This window comes from Arvicola amphibius, chromosome 11 (genome assembly GCF_903992535.2).
Source record: "Arvicola amphibius chromosome 11, mArvAmp1.2, whole genome shotgun sequence".
NCBI classification, from domain to species: Eukaryota; Metazoa; Chordata; class Mammalia; order Rodentia; family Cricetidae; genus Arvicola; species Arvicola amphibius.
This window is the reverse complement of record NC_052057.2, coordinates 16,453,913-16,472,189: the sequence shown is the minus strand read 5'-3', so window position 1 is coordinate 16,472,189 and position 18,277 is coordinate 16,453,913. Positions and strand designations below refer to the sequence as shown.

The 18,277-nt window shown below is 40.4% G+C and overlaps 1 pseudogene; it reads right to left on the bottom strand.

Annotated features, from left to right (window-relative positions):
• Nucleotides 1-9,747: 9,747 nt before the first annotated feature.
• LOC119826571 lies at nucleotides 9,748-10,055 on the bottom strand (annotated as a pseudogene).
• Between the last annotated feature and the right edge of the window lie 8,222 nt (nucleotides 10,056-18,277).

Genomic DNA, 18,277 nt, shown 5'->3' with positions numbered 1-18,277 from the left:
GAGGTAGAGGTAAGAGCCAGTGGCTGGCCACTTTGCTTTTCTCATCTTCAGCTTGAACCGAAGTATCTATCTCCGAGTTTTTATTATTCGTGCTACAAGAATTGGCAGGCAGAGAAACATATGCTAAACCAGAAAAGCTTCTCAAGTCAGCTAATTTCATGGCAGGAGATTAATTACGATGTCAAATTGCTTCTCTGAAAATAGATGCAGTAGAAAGAGTGGCAACCTGTGGCTCTCTTAGTTCATCAAAGCCAAGAGACAGGTTTATGCCTGCAGTGTCTGGGTGCCTTTCACCTTGGGTATAGCTGAGTGCTGCCTCTGCTTGGATGCAGAGGGGGCCTCTTCTGGGACAAGTGTGTGCTGGAATATTCAAAATCCAAAAGTCTCTTTAGTCTGTCAAGGCCTCCCATCAATAACCTGAGTTTCATAATAATAATATGTTTATGAAAACAGTATGCTTCCACTGCCCTTAAATCAAGATACAAGTAAGATAATATTATGTTACAAAGCTCAAATTACAGGTAGTAAATGTTTAACTGTTTTTAGAAGAGCGAGTATGAATTTCATGTGTGACCGTAGGATGCAGCCATTGGCCCAGGTGGATGTTGAGGAAGACGAAAGCTGAGCACCTGACACCATCAGGAGCTTTTTCAACACTAAAAGCTTAGAGGAAGATTATGACTAAAGCAGGAGGCAGCAATTTATAAACCATGAAATCCTTTGAAATTATTAATATAACTTGAAATAGTAGAAGCAAGGTAAGTACAAATGATTGGGTGCTGTGCTAATTTCCTATCCACTTGGAAAGTCTGCACATGAAAGAAAAAGACAGAGATCAATGTATCCATTCATCTGCTATCATCGAATGGGAATTAATTAGGATTCCAAGTGCTTATAAAACTGAGGGAATGATGAAGAAGCATCTGGGCAGCAAGCAGTCTTCCAACCTGCGTTTCACCGCAATGGCTGTAGCGCCCAGAGGCTGGAGTCTAGACGTCTCCCGAAATCCATACAATAACCTTTAAGTCCTGTTTCTCTGAGTTGAGGAGAGAAAAGCCTCTGGGGGCTCTGGTGTTTCCTTTGGTTAGGGGAAGCGTCCTTAATGAACTGAAGGGAACAAACATAGATAGTATCTACTTGGACATGGGCCTTCACTTAGACACAGAGTCAGGCCCCACTTCATGGTAGCTCTCTCTTCAGGAGAGAGAATTGGAAGCAGTTGGTGCTATGACTTAACAAGTCTCAATTTATGGTACCTCTCCCCTCCACGCTCTCTCCCGTGTATGCTACACTGAACTAAATCTCACGATGTGAAGCTTCCACTCACCCCCCAAATGTTGTGAGCTAGATTCCACGTTGCCCTGGGGATTGGTCTGCAGATTTCTGTGGGAGTGGGGTCATGGGGGTGTTAGTTCAGGGGTTGTTCTGAATGCTTCTCTCTCAAGAGGCTCCTCTGACTTTCTCCACTAGCCTTCTCACGGCGGTATTCGCTGTCTCTTTCTTTATCTCTTTCTTATTTGCATTCTTTTATTTGTTTGGTTTTAGTTTTTCTGTTTGTTTGTTTGTTTTGCAAGACAGGGTTTCCTGTCCTGGAGCTCACTCCGTAGAGTAGGCTGGCCTCGTACTCAGAGATCCTCCTGCCTCTGCCTCCCTTGTTCTGGATTAAAGGTGTGCATCATCACCACCTGGCTCTTATTCCCACTTTTAATGAAGCTCTCCACAGCTTTTAAAGGGAACTCTCTCCTTCCCTTTAATGCTCACTCCCACCTCAAGGACGTTTTTTGGCCTTGAGGCTCTTTAAGCCTAATAGACTTCGTACCTGAAGGGGACTATCCTGGCTGATTCTATGTCAACTTGACAGAAGCTAGAGTCATCAGAGAGGAGGGAACCTCAGTTAGGACAATGCCTCCAAAAGATCAGACTCCAGGGCATTTTCTTAATTAGTGATTGATGGGGAGAGCCCAGCCCTTTGTGGTTCTTTGTGGTTCCCCCAGCTTGTGGTTCTGGATTCTACAAGAAGCAGTCTGAGCAGGCCATGGAGGCAAGCGCATAAGCAGTGCTCCTCCCTGGCATCTGCATCAGCTCCTTCTTCCAGGTTCCTGCCCTGCTTGAGTGCCTGTCCTCGAGGTTTTGATGATGAACTGTTCTATGGAAGTGTGAGTGAAATAAGCCCTTTCCTCCCCACGATGCTTTTGGTCGTGGTGTCTCATCACAGCGATAGTGACCCTGACTAAGACAGGATTGTGCTTTCACCTTCCTTTCTGAGCTAATAGCTGCTGTTCTTTTTATTATATTTAACTATGGAGTGGGGCCTATATTCGGCCACTGTCTCTGATCTAGGAATCTGAGTGAAGACACACACGATTAAACCCCAATGGCCATTTTAACATTTCTCGGGTTGCTTTTTGTCTCCACTGTCAGAGCTCTGTGAAAATGGCACCTAAAATGTCTGTCAGGGGAAAATCAACCTTACTTCGACAGGTGACAAAGCAGCTTGCCATTGCCTCCTCTGACAGTATTATTATGATTTAAAAGATAAACTATTCAGCACTCTGGCAGTATAACTGTTCAATACATGTACTATTGAATCTGACTCTTGAAAGGCTCACCTACAGCCAGAGCCTTCCTGACTCATTAGGACCCTCAGAGCTCTGGGAAAGGCTGTTTGTTCTAAGGATCTCTGTTGTGTGATCAGAGGCACAGGACCAGGAAAGGGAGGGCGTCAACTGTGAGCAATAATCCACCTCCTGGACTTGCCTTGTTTTCTTTCCACAAGGTCTAAAGCTGATCACAGGCTTTGGTGTCTGTATCTCAGCATGCATTAGCCACGTGAGCTCAAGTCTCTTCCTTTGTAAATAGAACTGAAAGAAAAGCTGCCCAAGGACTTGTGATGGAAAATGAGGCCCTGAAATGTATCCATCCGCCTGCATTTCAGAAGAGCCTTCCTGTGAGAGCACAGAGATGATTTTCTAGGGTCTTTGCTTTGTCGTTGATGAGACCCATGACATTTGGAGGAGGCAATCTCTGTGGCCTTGATAAAATACTTCTTTTCTGAATCTTCCCAAACTGGGTACCAGAGGCTGCTGCCCAAATCAGGAGCCTCCTCAACCTGAATCCAATTCATGGCCCAGAAGAAGAAGAGGAATAAGGGACAATTTATAAGCATAAAATGGTAGCTTTAAAATATAAATATAGTTTAAAATAATGTATGCTCATGATTTTATGGTCCCAACCACAGAACCCTCTCAGAGGATTTGGACAAATCACTGTGTGTGATAAATATACAATTGCCAAGGGGTATCCTTGACAACCAAATGGTAATTGCTCAGGATAAGCTGCCTTCTGGTAGGAAAGGGAGGCCAAGCAGGAGTGAGGAATCATTCCAAAGCATTCTGAGAAAACTGGACTAAGCCCTTAAGTTCGGTGGTGGTGGTGGTGGTGGTGGTGGTGATTCCCGTGCTATCAGCAGTTAGGAGTGGTCACTCACCCAGTGTGACATTTTATTAGATGAAGTCAAACTCTGAAGGACATCTAAGGACAGAGAGCCCTCTGAGAACTGAGCTATTCACTAAGTCTTGTCAGCAACATCTTGAAGGTATAAGGAGAGTTCACAATGTGAACACTTCAGATCTTTGATTATTTTAGATATTTGGTAGACCTAGATGCCATTTGAACAGGGTCATTTGGAAAAGCATGTCACCTACAGGATCACTTGTGAAGGTAATTCCACTTGTGAGGAAGTAGGTAGAGGCCCATAATTTATCAATGATTTAGGAATACAGATTTTTTTCATAACCAATACCATCACATTAACATACTAAAATGGGCCTAGAATTTTACAAGATGGGTGCAATTTGGGGCTACTAATTTTTATAGCTTTGCAAATTATTTTAAATTCAGAGAGAGAGACACATTTAAACATAAGATGGTGAATATGTTGCATAGATTATATAAAAACATTACACATTTCTATAATTGTTTCTAAAGATAAGTCATTAGAGGGGGCTGGAGAGATGGCTCAGTGGTTAAGAGCATTGCCTGCTCTTCCAAAGGTCCTGAGTTCAATTCCCAGCAACCACATGGTGGCTCACAACCATCTGTAATGAGGTCTGCCCTCTTCTGGCCTGCAGGCAGACACACAGACAGAATATTGTATAAATAATAAATAAATAAAATATACATAAAAAGATAAGTCATTAGAGTGTTTATAACATTTGCTTTCCACAGTTTTGTATCACATTATCCATATCCTTCTCATCTGCTTTTATTTTCTTCTACCTTTTGTCCAACTCTTTCTTTTCTAAAGCCTGCCTCCGACTTTCATACCGCTCTCGCGTGTGTGTGTGTGTGTGTGTGTGTGTGTGTGTGTGTGTGTGTCCCGCTAAGTTTGTTTGAATGAGCATGGGTATGGAATTATTTACTTAACTAATGGTAATCTACCAGTAGATACAGCACTGAGAAATATTTCCCTCCCTTCTCCAGCAACTATTAAGTGCTTCTAGCTTCTTAAAGAATGGTGGAGCCTTATGAACCCACCCCCACCCATGATGGAATATTTATAGTTCAGTCTTGCACAGGTAACTACTGTTTTTGTAAGTTCTGGGGCACAGCAACAATATCGCATATAGAACACAGTATTTCACAACACTTTTTCCTATGTGCCTATACTTAAACTTTTTTTCCTACTCTTTCTCCCTCAATGTCCCCTAAACACCTTTGACTTGATAGTGTGCAAACCTTGTGCAGGTAATTATGATCTCTGTGAGGACAGGAGTGCCACAGTCCTGCCATGTCTAGAAGACATAGGCTTCTTCCAGTCCTCCCTGTCCTATGATTGTTAATGCCCCTCTCTGGGATAGTACCTGAGTCTTGGCAAAGGGCTTATGATATACATGTCTCCTTTGCAGTCATACAAAGACACTTTTCTGCTGAAATCTCTGAGGCCCACTAATCTACAGGTAGAGATGGGAATTTAGAGGAAAGTTTGATATTAAATGTATTCATCAGAATACCACTGCTGAATGAGAACTAGTAGGTTCACCCTTAGGGCCTATAAAATCCCAACCACCGATTCTTGGTCAAATTTATAATACCAAGAATATTTGACTTTATGTGGAGCAGGCTTAAAATTCAAATCAGAAATTTTATGTCATTATTGTACCCATGAGTATATAATATTTATGTGATTACTGTACCCAAGAGTATATCTTATCATGCAGATATTATTGCATTTTGCAGGGTTCATAGTTGAAAGACTGTTGATGACCTGTCACCCCAGCAGGCTATATAGCACCTGCTAGTACAATGGAAGCTAGCCAGCAGGAAGGAAGCTTCCTGGTGAGTACCAGCTTGGCATCCTGTGATCAATGTGTGTGTTATCTTCATCAGTAAGATCTTACCATTGAGGTCTCATGGGCAAGAAAAAGCAATGGTAAAGCCTATGTTGTTTTAGGGGTTTCTGGGGGCATCTCTGACCAAAATTTGAAGGGAGAGACCCCACACCTGGCACTGGACTTCTTCTTTAGAAACCTTTGTCTGCAGGAATGAGCATACTCCCTTGAGTAGGGTAGTTTTGTGTTGTTTTATTGAGACAACATTTCTCTGTGTCGGTCTGACTTTTCTGAACTCACTCTGTATACCAGGTGAGTCTCAGGCTCACAGAGATCCACCTGCCTTTAGCTTCTGAGTGCTGGGATTAAAGGTGTGTGGCAGGCACCACCATCAGGCCAATTGTACTAGTTGAAAAGTCTCACATTTACACGATTGAACAAAAGCAGTGTTTGCTGGAGATGGAGATTGAAAAATAGACACCACTATATCCTAGACTGTCATCTGGAGAAGAGTGGAGAAATTGCTCTGGTCAAGTTGGAGAACACATGTTCTCAGGCCTAAGTTCAAGCTTACTCCCTCAAAGTGTACAGCAATATTTTGGGACCAGAATCATGAAGTATTAGTTGCTGTGATGTATTTATGTATATATAGAAAAGTGAAGTTTTACATCTTTTTCAGCCACAAATGTACTGTAAAATATCAGAGTTATTTCCAAGAAACAAATGCATTTCCCTAAGTGCAGTAATCTTATTTCTGTGTAAATATTCAGGATGTATTGTATACTTTCAGAGATTGCAGTTTTAGATATTAGTTTTGTTATTTTGTCTTTATTCTCCGAACATCCCAAACACATTTATGTTTGACTCCTCTAGTTTATTGCTTTTACTACACTTTCTCTCAGTGGTTTTGACTTCTCCATCTTATTCCTATTTTCTTTGTGCAATGGTTTTTTTAATTAAGTTTATTTGAAATGTATTCTTTCTGAAATCATTATGGCTTCTATATTGATTCCCTCATTATTTTTGGATATTTTTTGAGTATCTTTCCTGAATAAAATTAATCTTTTAATTTTCTCCATTTTTATATGTTTTTATTTTTCAATTTCTTTTTTGCTTTAATTTAAAAAACATGTCTAAACACACATGAGAAATAAAAGTTGTAAATACTTATGAAGTATTGTGTGATCTTATCATGCATGCATTGTATGGTATTGAGTCATGTTAAATACATGTCTTCTCAAATAATTTATCAGTGCTTTATGGTGAAAATATTCAAGTTTTTAAATGTGGCATATTATTGATATCTATAGACATTTTAATATACAATTGCGCACCAGAACATCTTAATACCATCCACTGTATCTTAGCATCCATTAATGAACTTTTCCTACTCCCTCCTTCTCCTTTATGCTCTTTATCTTATGGTAATTATATTCTATGTTCTTCATCTCTAAGGAGATCAACTCTTTAAAATTATTTCACTTGATATAATGATCTTGTTTCATCCATACTGTTGCAAATGATAGCATTTCAATCCTGTGTGCATAAATATATTCTACTTGAGCATATATACTACCTTTTCTTTACCCATTCATTAGTTGATGCTATGAACCATTTCTTGGGTGGTGCATATGAATGTGTGGACGTAGAGATGCTTCTTTATGATAAACAGATTTAATCTCCTTTGGCTGTGTACATATTGGGATTGCTGGGTATGTAGTTGCTCTATTTTTAATTTTTGAGTGATTTATATAGTGATTTCCATAGTATCTGTACTAATATACATTTACACTGTCCATATAAAGTACTAACATGCGTTCACATCATCCGTGTACTAAGTCACATTCGCACCGTCTATATGAAGTACCAATACATGTTTACACCATCCATGTAGAGTACTAACTCACATTCACACCACCCATGTGAGCACTAACGCACATTTGAACATGTATGTAAAATACTAATGCATGTTCATGTTGTCTCTGCAAAGTCCTAAGGTCCTTTCGCGCATGTTAGAAATACTAATATGCATTCCAATTGTCCGCGTGGAGGCCTTAGGTATGTTCCCACGGTCAATGGGAAGTGTTGATGTGTTTTCACACCATCCATGTGGTACCATCATCCATGTGAAATGTGCGTTCACACTATCCATACGAAGTGTTCTGATTTCTCCACATCTCCACCAGCACTGCCTTTTCTTTTTGTGATAATAGCCCTGCGTGGTGGCGAAGCTTGGTTTAATTTTTCCAGCAGTTACAGAAGCCTGCCCTTTCTCCAGCTAATGTTCTTAGAGCCTTTGTCAAAAAAAATTTTTTTTTGGCTGGGGAGGCACAGATTTGCATCTAAGATCCACTGGCCTATGCATCCTATTTATGCCAGCATCACTTTGCGTTGGTTCTTATGATCTTGTGCATGTGTACACACACACACACACACACACACACACACACACACACACACAATGTATGTATGTTCATTATTCAAATAGTAAGCCTCATTGTGGCATTTTACATACATATGCAAGGCATTTAATCATATTTGGCCCTCTATTACCCCTCTTGTCTCTCTCTGGTCTCCTCCCCTCTGCAAACAGTCTACTTTGACTTTAATGCCTTTAAAAAAATTGGGTCCAATACGAGTGAGAAATACAATATTTGTCTTTTTGAGTCTCCCACTCCCTTTTACCATTTTGGAGGAATTTAAAGAGGAACCATCATTATATCATTAGATTTACTAACACTTTAAACATGACTTCCTGAGAAGCTATTTCTTTCTGGAATTTTATTTAACAACAACATCTCCAAAAGTGTTGCTGATTCAGATTTATCATAGGTCCAGTGAGGTTTCCTTCCTCCCCGGTTAAATCTCAATAAATTGTATGTGCTCAGGAGCCAGTCAGTTTCATCTAGATTACCAATACAGGCCTATAGGTCTTATATATCATAAGAACGGCTTAATCAAAGGCCTTCTGTCTCCCACCAGCAGACCCCTGCTGATGGACTGGCTCAACAAGTTCAAGGCCTGCTCAGGATGCGGTACACAGCAGTTGTGAACCAACAGACCATCCTAGCTTTCTTCAAAGGGACCAACAGTAAAGTAAAGGAGTAAGATTCTGCAGAAGCATAAAACAAAAACAAAAACAAAAACACAGCCTTTAGAAAGAGACCGGATTTTCCTGCTTTCCGACCCTCCCCCCTCCCCCCCCCCCCGTGCTTTGCAGAGGGTCTTTTGCGCTGTGTCTGGTGCATGTGACCCACCCTCACCCCCATAAACACCTGTCTTCAGCTGCTGGTTTGTGGTGCTTGAAATTTCTCTACTGCCATCTGCTCCTCTTGAGATATTTCCTACCTTTTAACTCTTGAACTGGCAGAGAAAACGAACCCAATCAACACTTCTAGACTGTATGAATTAAGCATTGCATTTTTGGTCTCTTATTTATTTTGCTTTGATTTTTATTTTTGATTTTTATTATGTCTTTTCTTTATACTAATTTTGGGGTTGGTTTTGTTATTGCTTTCCTAGCTTTTTGAGATACAATGACAGATTGTTTATTTTCTGTCTTTACTTTCCCCAATGTAGACACCAGTGAATATAAACTTTCCTATTAGCACTTGTTTTTTTTTAAGTTTTTTTTTTTTTGCTGTGCCCTATAATTTTAAATTTTTCTTTCATTTTCCCCTTCTTAGTTAGCTATAAATGTTAGGCAATTGCCCTTTCACCAAGCTATATCTAGAACCCTTAAGTTTTAAATTCTTATCAAAGGCAATTTTGTTTATCTTCAATTACTTTTCTAAGAAAATTTGTTTCGAGTTTAATTACTGTGTTTATTAGAGTAGTTTTTTAATGAATGATGGTGGTGGCTGGTGGTGATGGAGGTAGTAGTAATTGTAGTGGTGCATATGCATATTTTGGGGGAGAATTAGTATTTGCTGAAATATTTTAATTTTGAGTGTTTGTTTTCTTCATGTAGTAGATTTGACAAGGATGAATGTTTACTGGCTTCCGAAGTCTCTATTTTAAGACTGCCCTCTACTGGCATAGGAAAGTGTAGTTTCTTTCATGGAAACACTTGTGTAAGGAGAACTGAATACCTCTTTAGTCTGCTTGTTTTATATCAACTCTGTGTGTTGATTAATTTTTCCTCCTACTTCTTTAAACTACTGTCATGTAACAATACTGGGCAAACCAACTCCTGGAAAGAGCAAAGTGGCTGGTGACATTGACAGAGGGCTGGAGAAAAAGGAACATGTCCTTTAGCTGGGGAGGTTATCAGCTACTTGCAAACGAACATTTCTGAGGACGGAGGGATCCTTAGGTCATTTCTGACTATCAGAATGCATGTGAGCTTCTCTCTGTGAGTGTTCTGTACATCTCAAGAGGCAAAGTCTCCAATTCCTGAACAGGATCCTCTTCTGTCTCAGCTGACTCCCAACGGAGGGGCAACTAGAAAAAAAACCATCTCCCTGGAGGAAGAGCAGGGGGATGTTCCAGTTTGTTGATTTACATATCTCTTTATATGTCTCTTCATCAATCTCTATCTTCACCATTTTCTTCCACATCTCCCAGGATCATAGTCAAATGCTGATCATAAGCTTCAAATCTGCCTCGAAGCTCCTGGTTGTTTCTCATCTTCACATAAATTCGCTCATCCAACCTGAACCTGATGAGATCTAAGAGCTCCTCTACAGTATCAGTAGTCTGTGGCTGATCTACATCATCTGCCATATTTTAAACACTGCTCCCTTTCCGCCTCTCGCAAGAACTTAGAACAGATGTTTTATTTGCTTTAGAACAATATCATGCTAAGTAACATGACTATGGTCATTTGCCATAATGGAATAACACAATGTCAAATCCTAAAATACTGAATGACAAAAATTAGAATGACCAAGTTCCTGCTGAGCCTAAGAAGATAGATATGAGGAAAGGTGTGGAAAAATGAAGACAGGAGCCTCATCCTGAGCATCCATCCACATTCCAGCCAGGGAGCCAAACCTGCACACAATCAGTGGGAGTGTGACAAGAAGCTGGTCAATAAAAGAGAGTTTGTGATAAAATACCTCGGTCTGGTCACTTACTGTCTCCGAGACTTCTTCCTTCTTGACTCTCGTTTTCCCTGTTGTTACATATGTAAGTACTTGCAGAGTTCAGAGAAGGTTACAGTGAGATAATGCTCACACAGTGGCACAGTGTTGGGCTGCCAGTATCAGCTTAACAGTACTAAGAATCATGTGCCGTTCAGTTATAAAGCAATGCAGAAGAAATCAGTGAAGGGGCTGTTGAGCAGACTCACGGGGAGACGCTGTGAGAAGCTGTGTGTGACACACTCCACGACTGATGTGCCAAGGAGAAAAGGAGCTAGTGTTTACACTCACTAACTCCACACTCTTGGGGCTCTGCCGTTGTATTTTCCAGGAAGATACAAACTTCTCTGCTGCAAGTGTGCAGCACACCACCGTGTGATTTCTGCCACAGCACCCACCTTTGGAAATCCTGGTCATTAATGTTGATTCCTATTTACCTGCTGCTTATATCTCCCTACGAGAGGGTGAGCCAAGGGAGGGCAGGATGTTCTCGATCAATCAGGTTCACTGTTGCCCCCCCTCCCACCCCCGCAGCATCAAGAAGATGTCTGCATACAGAGGATACTTGATAAATGATGAGTGGGTACAATGGTTGATTTAGATAGGCCAGAAAACTGATAGTTTTCAAATGTTTGAAGAAACTTCTCCAAATCCAGACACCATCTTTGGGGCTTGGATTAACCTTACTAAAGTTGTCATTGATTATTATAATTTTGGGTAAAAACATGAAGGCTCTAAAGACTTAAATACCTCAAATCATATATATAACTTACTAGTATTTTAGGCATTGGAACTAAAATTCAGACCTCTGTCCTATCTAATGCCATAATCTAATCTCTCTGTTCTCTAAACTCTGACTGTGACATCTTTAGGACCAGAAAAGAAATCATTGACATGGTCTATATATTCTAATATTGTACAATGCATAAATTAAATGTGTCGAATTAGAAGGTATTACTTCTTATTACTAAGTCTTACTGAAATCTTCAGGTAACAAAAACTCACAGACATTGGTGATGAAATGCTTACTAAAGTGTGTGGCCTGATCAGCCCCATACATTCTGGAAAGTATGAGTTATGAACGCTGTTTCTGGCTCTAAGGATAATTAACTCCATGACCTTGGGCATGCCCCAGGACCATTCTGTGTTCCACACAGGGAAGGAGCCAGTTTCTGGGCTTTCAGATCAATACACAGGACAGCCTGGTAATTTGGAAGATTTTATAAATCATTTTAAAGTGAGCTAGCTCATTCTTCCAGACAACCAGAACCATCAAAACGTATGCTAGTTAATGAACACAAGCCTAGATCTTTATTTAAAATGTCTGCATTACCATGTGAAAATCAATTCTGATAAATCATTGGTGCTTTAACAAGCAGGTTGTAAAAACATTTAGTAATGAGGTCTCTCTTCTCATCCCCCCTCTTTTAAAGATTTATTTCTTTATTATGTATGCAGTGATCTGGCAGAAGAGGGCACCAGATCTCATTATAAATGCTTATGAGCCACCATGTGTTTGTTGAGAATTGAACTCAGAACTGCTGGAAGGGCAGCCAGTGCTCTTAACCTCTGAGCCACCTTTCCAGCACCCCGTGCTCATATCTCTTAAGGGTTTAGTTAGTAGCTTGAGAAGCAATAATTTCTTAATGTCTGTGCTATTACGAAAATATCTATTTTTTACTAAAAAAATTAAATACAGAACTATATTGCTTTCCCCATTACTGTCATCATTGAAGTGTCTATTGAAAGATTAACTCAGGCTGGACAGATGACTTAGTCGTTAAAGACTAGGCTCACAACCAAAACATAAGAGAGCTTTATCCTATTAAACGAAATAAGTAAGACTTCGTATTTACTTAACCCTGGGTTGCTTCAAAAGCAAACATTAGAATGTCTTGATTAAATAAACTTATTTTGTTACTTTGTAATTCAGTTTTTAATTTGGAGATGGATCAAAAAGTTTTCCTTTTGGCTGGGCAGTGGTGGCTTTTGCCTTTGCAAGCATATCTCTGTGAGTTCAAGGTCAGCCTGGTCTACAAGAGCTGGTTCTAAGACAGCTAGTGTTGTTACATGGAGAAACTCTGTCTCAAAAAACCAAAACCAAATCAAAACAAAAAGTTTCCTTTTAAATAAATCAATTGTTTAATGAAAAAATGTTACATTACTAATTATGTCCTATGAATTAATTGAATATCTGGAGGATACCTAGAGTTCTCCCAGATTCAGGGATCCTACCCAGTGGTTAGGCTTTGCTTACTTCCTGGTCAGTAGGAGAGTCTTTATGCTCCCCAGGCACAGAGCAATATCATCAGAACAATAGCACTCACTATTGCATTGATTAAAGGGCCTTGAAAAGGTAAAAAATGGATGTTTTAGAAGAATGATGCCTTCAGTATCTTCAGAGATGGTCTCAAACCTCCAGCCAGTTTAAATGACAGTGCTGTGTGTGCATTTGAGCCGCCTCCAGATCTCTAGAGATGGTCTCAAACCTTCAGCCAGTTCCAATCGTAGTGCTGTGTGTGGATTAGAGCCACTCCCGTGTTGCAGCTTTTCTTCCAACTACGCATGCACACTCCCATCTCAGCTTGACAGTGCTCACAACATTCTGGAACAAGAATCATTACTTTTGTCTCCAGCTTATGACTAGAAAGAATAATTGGATTTTCGGTAACAGGCTGACACACTTCTTAGATATCAGAAGTAAGGTTCAAATCTCAGCTTCTTGTGGAAAGTTCAAGCTCACTCACTGGTTGCTGATCTTCTTTAGATTTTTAACGAAACTCATAGAGTCTTTGTAAAAACTTAGAAATATTGTAAAGAAAAAAATGTAATAACATCTCTCAGATTTGAAAGCTGCTTTACCTCTGGAGAATGCAATGTCATCTGGATCACATCATTTTAAAGCTGAGACAGTGACCCCTGATCTCCTGGACGTTGTTTGGTAGTCCGCTTGCTAGTTCATTCTGTTCTTCTTCCGGAGATGCTCTCTATCAGACAGGGGACAAACTGCTGAAACATTGTAACATCCTGGCTGTGCCCCTGCACAGCTCCAGGAGCTTGTTTCCCATTACAGTTTGAGAGAATAGCACCCTCTGAATTACATAATGTCTAACCCATGCGACTGTGTGTGGTCATGTGCTGGAAGGAGAGAGCCAGCTGCAGCACACTGTGTTTTTACCCCCATGTACATGCTAGGACACATGTGCACACCCTCACCATGCACCAAAAATAAATCAATAAAATTGTATTGCTAGTTTAAATCTTTTTTAGAGACCCAATGTTTGGTTATTAGGCAAGCCATGGCCACTTTCTTCTACTTCAGGGTTCTTATCCCTGCACTCACTGACAACGTCTAGTAACAAAGGATAAAATAAACGAAACTGTTAGTGTCTAGAGCTAGAGTCCAAGGATATGGCTAAGCATCTCAGAGCTTCTTCCTCACAGAAAATTAACTGGCTCACAATGTCATTAAATGGGAACCTTCCTATAAGAGTGCTTGACTCATTTTTTTTGGATCTGTTAATCAGGTTTTGCACAGTATCATCTTATGAGACTCCATTCTTGTAGGTCCACAGCCTGTGTTATCCTTTGAGAAATCATTTCCTACAGAGGGTCTTCTATGTGCCCTTCACTGTGCCTAGTTCTCCCATAAGAAATTTTTAAAAACACTTGAAGATTTATTTTTATTACTTTTGAGAGAGAGAGAGAGAGAGAGAGAGAGAGAGAGAGAGAGAGAGAACATTAGAGCAGGTGCCTTCAGAACCCATTTTCCCAGGCCCTAGTATAAATATTTTAAATAATAAAGCAATGTGTGTGTGCATTCTCCAGCACACACACACACACACACACACCACTATTTGAGTTCATTTGGCATATAGCACACAGAAAATGACTAAAGTAGAAACTAAAAGCAATACATAATAGTAACAATTAATAAAACATTTAAAAAGTCAAAAAGTTCAAGTAATACAAGTCAGAAATGTTGTGAAATAGTACTTTCAGGAAGGGATGCATGACAAGAGTCTTTCAGAGGTGTAGGACCAGAGGACATGGTCCAGTAAAATAGTAATAATATATAGTCTGTCCTCTGCTTGAGTATGGAGTTGCATTAAAATGTTTTGGTTTTATTTGTTTTCAGTTTTTTTTTTTTTTTTTTTTTGAGACAGAGTCTTGCCTGGAACTCACTATGTAGACCACGGTGGCCTCAAACTCACAGAGATCTACACCTGCCCTTGGCTTTCAATGGCTAGGGTTAAGGGTATGTGCCGCCACACCTTGTTAAAGTGTTTAGTAAGTGCTGAATGTTTACCTGTGCTGCAGCTGTCATTTGGTGTCATGACTCGAGCGCTGTAGCAGTATATAAATGCTATAGAAACTTATAAAATGTAGAGAAATGATAAATGTGAAGCTGGATGAGGAAATAGGAACTGGTGCCCCTTACCCTAAAGAAGTGAGGAGATCTGATGACTTTTCTGTGTCTGTCAATTAAGGTGTGGCTTCTAACAACGTAGTCCTTGATTCCCACGCTGTCTTTCCCAATGCGGCTTTTCAAAACTGCATTTCCCATAGCCCCGAAGACGCCTCTCCCTATCACTGAAAGCAGCATTTATTTAACGGACTCGGACCTCAGTTACAAACTAACACTTTGATGACACCTATAGGGCTCATCTGTGATTTATGAAAATGCCTCTAATTCAAACCCACAAGACTACATCTGCCTTCCCTCAAATAGCTGCTGGGCTTGTATAAAAGGGGTTTGACAGTCTCTCTGAGTCTTCAGGTTTCTCTCTTCCTAGAAATATTAGAGTCAAAATTCATGAAGAGTCCTGTTATAGTCACAGAGATACCTGTCTTTGTTACAGGGTGGTGGGTGAGCCATTTGCTCATAGGTTATCAAAGAAAATGGCTTTGCACAGATCACTTCTCCATAGCAAAGGCTTTCCCATTGTTCTGACAAATAGCCTGGATCTTCCAACACCCACCCCCCCCTCTTTATTTAAATTGTCACTTATTTTTGAGAAGGGAGCTCCCATTCATCGCTGGTGAGATGGTAAAGTGGCAGTCACTATGGAAATCAGTATAGCATTCCCGAACAGCAGACGACAAATCTACCCTGTGACTCAGCTATGCCACTCCTCGGCATATGCCCAAAGGACCGTACCTCTTAGATGCTCAGACATAGATGAGCCTTAAGTACCAACAATGTACCCACAGAGGTTAATGACTATGAACAAAGTTCCATTCCACCAAATTTCCAGGCTGGATTAGAGACCATGAAGTCGCCGAAAAGATCCATTAGCAATCAATTCTCTCCCACTAAAACCCTCAGAACAAGAGGTAGGAGCTTATCTGGAATTCTAAGTGACTATGAATTCATTAGAGCAGCAAGACAGCGCCTTAGTGAGTAGCAAAGAATTGTTCTCAAATGTCAATGAAGAGATCAGAGATTATTATGCTTCTCATTTTCTTTCCCCTTTTCAGTATCTGTGATCCTTTAATGCCCTTTCAGCCTCGTAGGCTCAAGACTAAAGCTCTTACTTGTTCCATAATACCTTCTAATTCTGGGGTGAACGTGTCTCTGGTTTCAATCTAAGAACTGTCAGTCAAAATGAAAAATTTAACACTTTCAAAACAAAACATTTTTGGGCATCTCTAAATTCCAAATATAGTCTCTGAAATCTAAATTATTTCATATAATTGGTGGCTTACAAGTGCTGTATAAACCTTTTAGGTGCACTTACTCGAGAGATCACCACCAAGTTTCTAAGAGTAAGCGGTAGCCGTCGTCTGGCTGCTGGAGCATGGCTCTGGATTCCAGCCTGTTGAACACCTTCCCTCTGTGTTTCCCGGTTCTTCCTTCTCCTCTTCCTCCGGGCCTGTCAAAGCCATCATGATCTGTTCCGTATCTTCAGCTTCCAAATCCAAAAGTGTTAACACTGGATCCGCTTTTTCCTCTTTCTAGCCGATCCGACTTGTTATCAAATTCAATACTATCCTTGAACTACCAATCCAAGTAACAACCTGTTACTTCTGTGAGTTAAAAGACAACAATATATCATGGCATTTACAGAGTGAACTCTTTAACCAGACTCTCCACGACTTCACTATAGCCTACTCTATGATAGCCTTTTATTTAATTTATCAATATATTTCTTTTATGATCCAAGGAAACCAAGTTAACAGAGCTTTCCTGCTTAAACCCAGTGCTTAATCATGTCAGTCTTAGATGTTCTTTTACTTTGACTAAGGACAAGACCAAGGCATAATACTGCATGTCTTAGACCCCCAGAATTTTTAGGAAGTGAAGGTAGGAGACCTATGAGTTTGAGCACAGCAGAGCTATTCACTGTATGTGTATATGTGTGTGTGTATGTGTATGTATGTGTGTGTGTGTGTAAATACACACACACACATACTTAGAAAGAGAGAGATGGTTATAGTTAATTTTCAACTTGGAAGAATTTAAAATCCAATCACCTGGGACAGGGGTTTCTAGGTACTCTTGTGAAGGATTATCTTGTCTACATTTATCAAGGTAGGAAAACCTTCCACTGTGGATGGCACTGGTTTCTCTGGCATCTTGAACTATGTAAATGGATAAAAGATGCTTGCAACATGTGTGCATACATGACTCTCTCTTTCCTTATTGTGGATGTGATACGACCAGCTGTTTCAAGCTCCTGAGCCTTGACGTCAGCACGGCGGACTATATCCTTGAACTGTGAGCCCGAAAAAACCCTTTCTTCCTTAAGTTGCTTTTCTAAGGGATATTTTGTTGTGACATCAGGAAAAACAACTAAGACAGAAATTGGTGTTGGGATGTGAACCACAGCTGTGGTTCTTTGGTCTTTGGAACTGTTTGGAGCTTGGAGTGTGGAATCGTTTGGTACCTTGGTCTAGATGCTAGAACCATAACTTAATGGGCCATTCTGGTGGAGATCAGAATGTTGACCCTACATCGGTGATGATTAGTCTTTGGAAAACTGGAAGTTGTGCTATAATTGGTGAGAGCTACAATTACCACATTTACATCATGCCTGCTTCAGGCTGTATAACAACGCTGTCAAATTCACTTCCCAAATCAGTTGGGAGCTACCCTCCATTGCCGATTGGCTGTTGCAATAGTCAGCATTAAAAGACTTTCCTTGAATGGTCTTTTGCTTTGATTACTTGAGACTTTGATTGCAAACATTGTAGGCTGAGCCAGTAACACAATGAAGAGACACTGGCAGTGGCACTGAGGCAGTAACAACAGCACCAATGATGATATCAGTAGATGTGAGATGGCTAGAAACATTCAGAGGTGACCATGTCATAACCAGGGGGGAACAGAAGTGGAAGAAATCCAACATCACAAAAGGCAAAAGGGTATGAAAAGCTGAAGATGAAAGATTATAGCCTCCAGTAACATTAATATTACAGGTTGCAGCCTGGGTAAAGATCAATAGTTCTGATCCCCAAGGCATAGAAACTGTAGCACTAGCTGTGGACTGCTAATGAGGGCTGCTGCCTCTAGCTACTGCTAGAGACTGGAATTTGACTAGGTGCTGAGTTCTGGACCCTTGACAAACAAATCTCAGAACTGTATGCCTCTATCCAAGCACCTAGACCTTCAAGTCTCTGTGCTCTAAAGCCTGGCACGATAAGTCCCTATTTTCAGGGCCTGGAGACTTAAAACTCCAGCATAGTCCAAGACTCTTTGGTGCTCACTAGCCCAGAACTTCCAACACTAGAATAACTACTTGTCTATTCATGATTTCTGTCTAAGTAGACCAAGGTGATCCTGCTGGCAACATTGTCAGAAGGGTAAGGCTGAACAGAGAGCAGGAGTTGCGTGAGAGAGAATAGGCCAGATCACAAGAC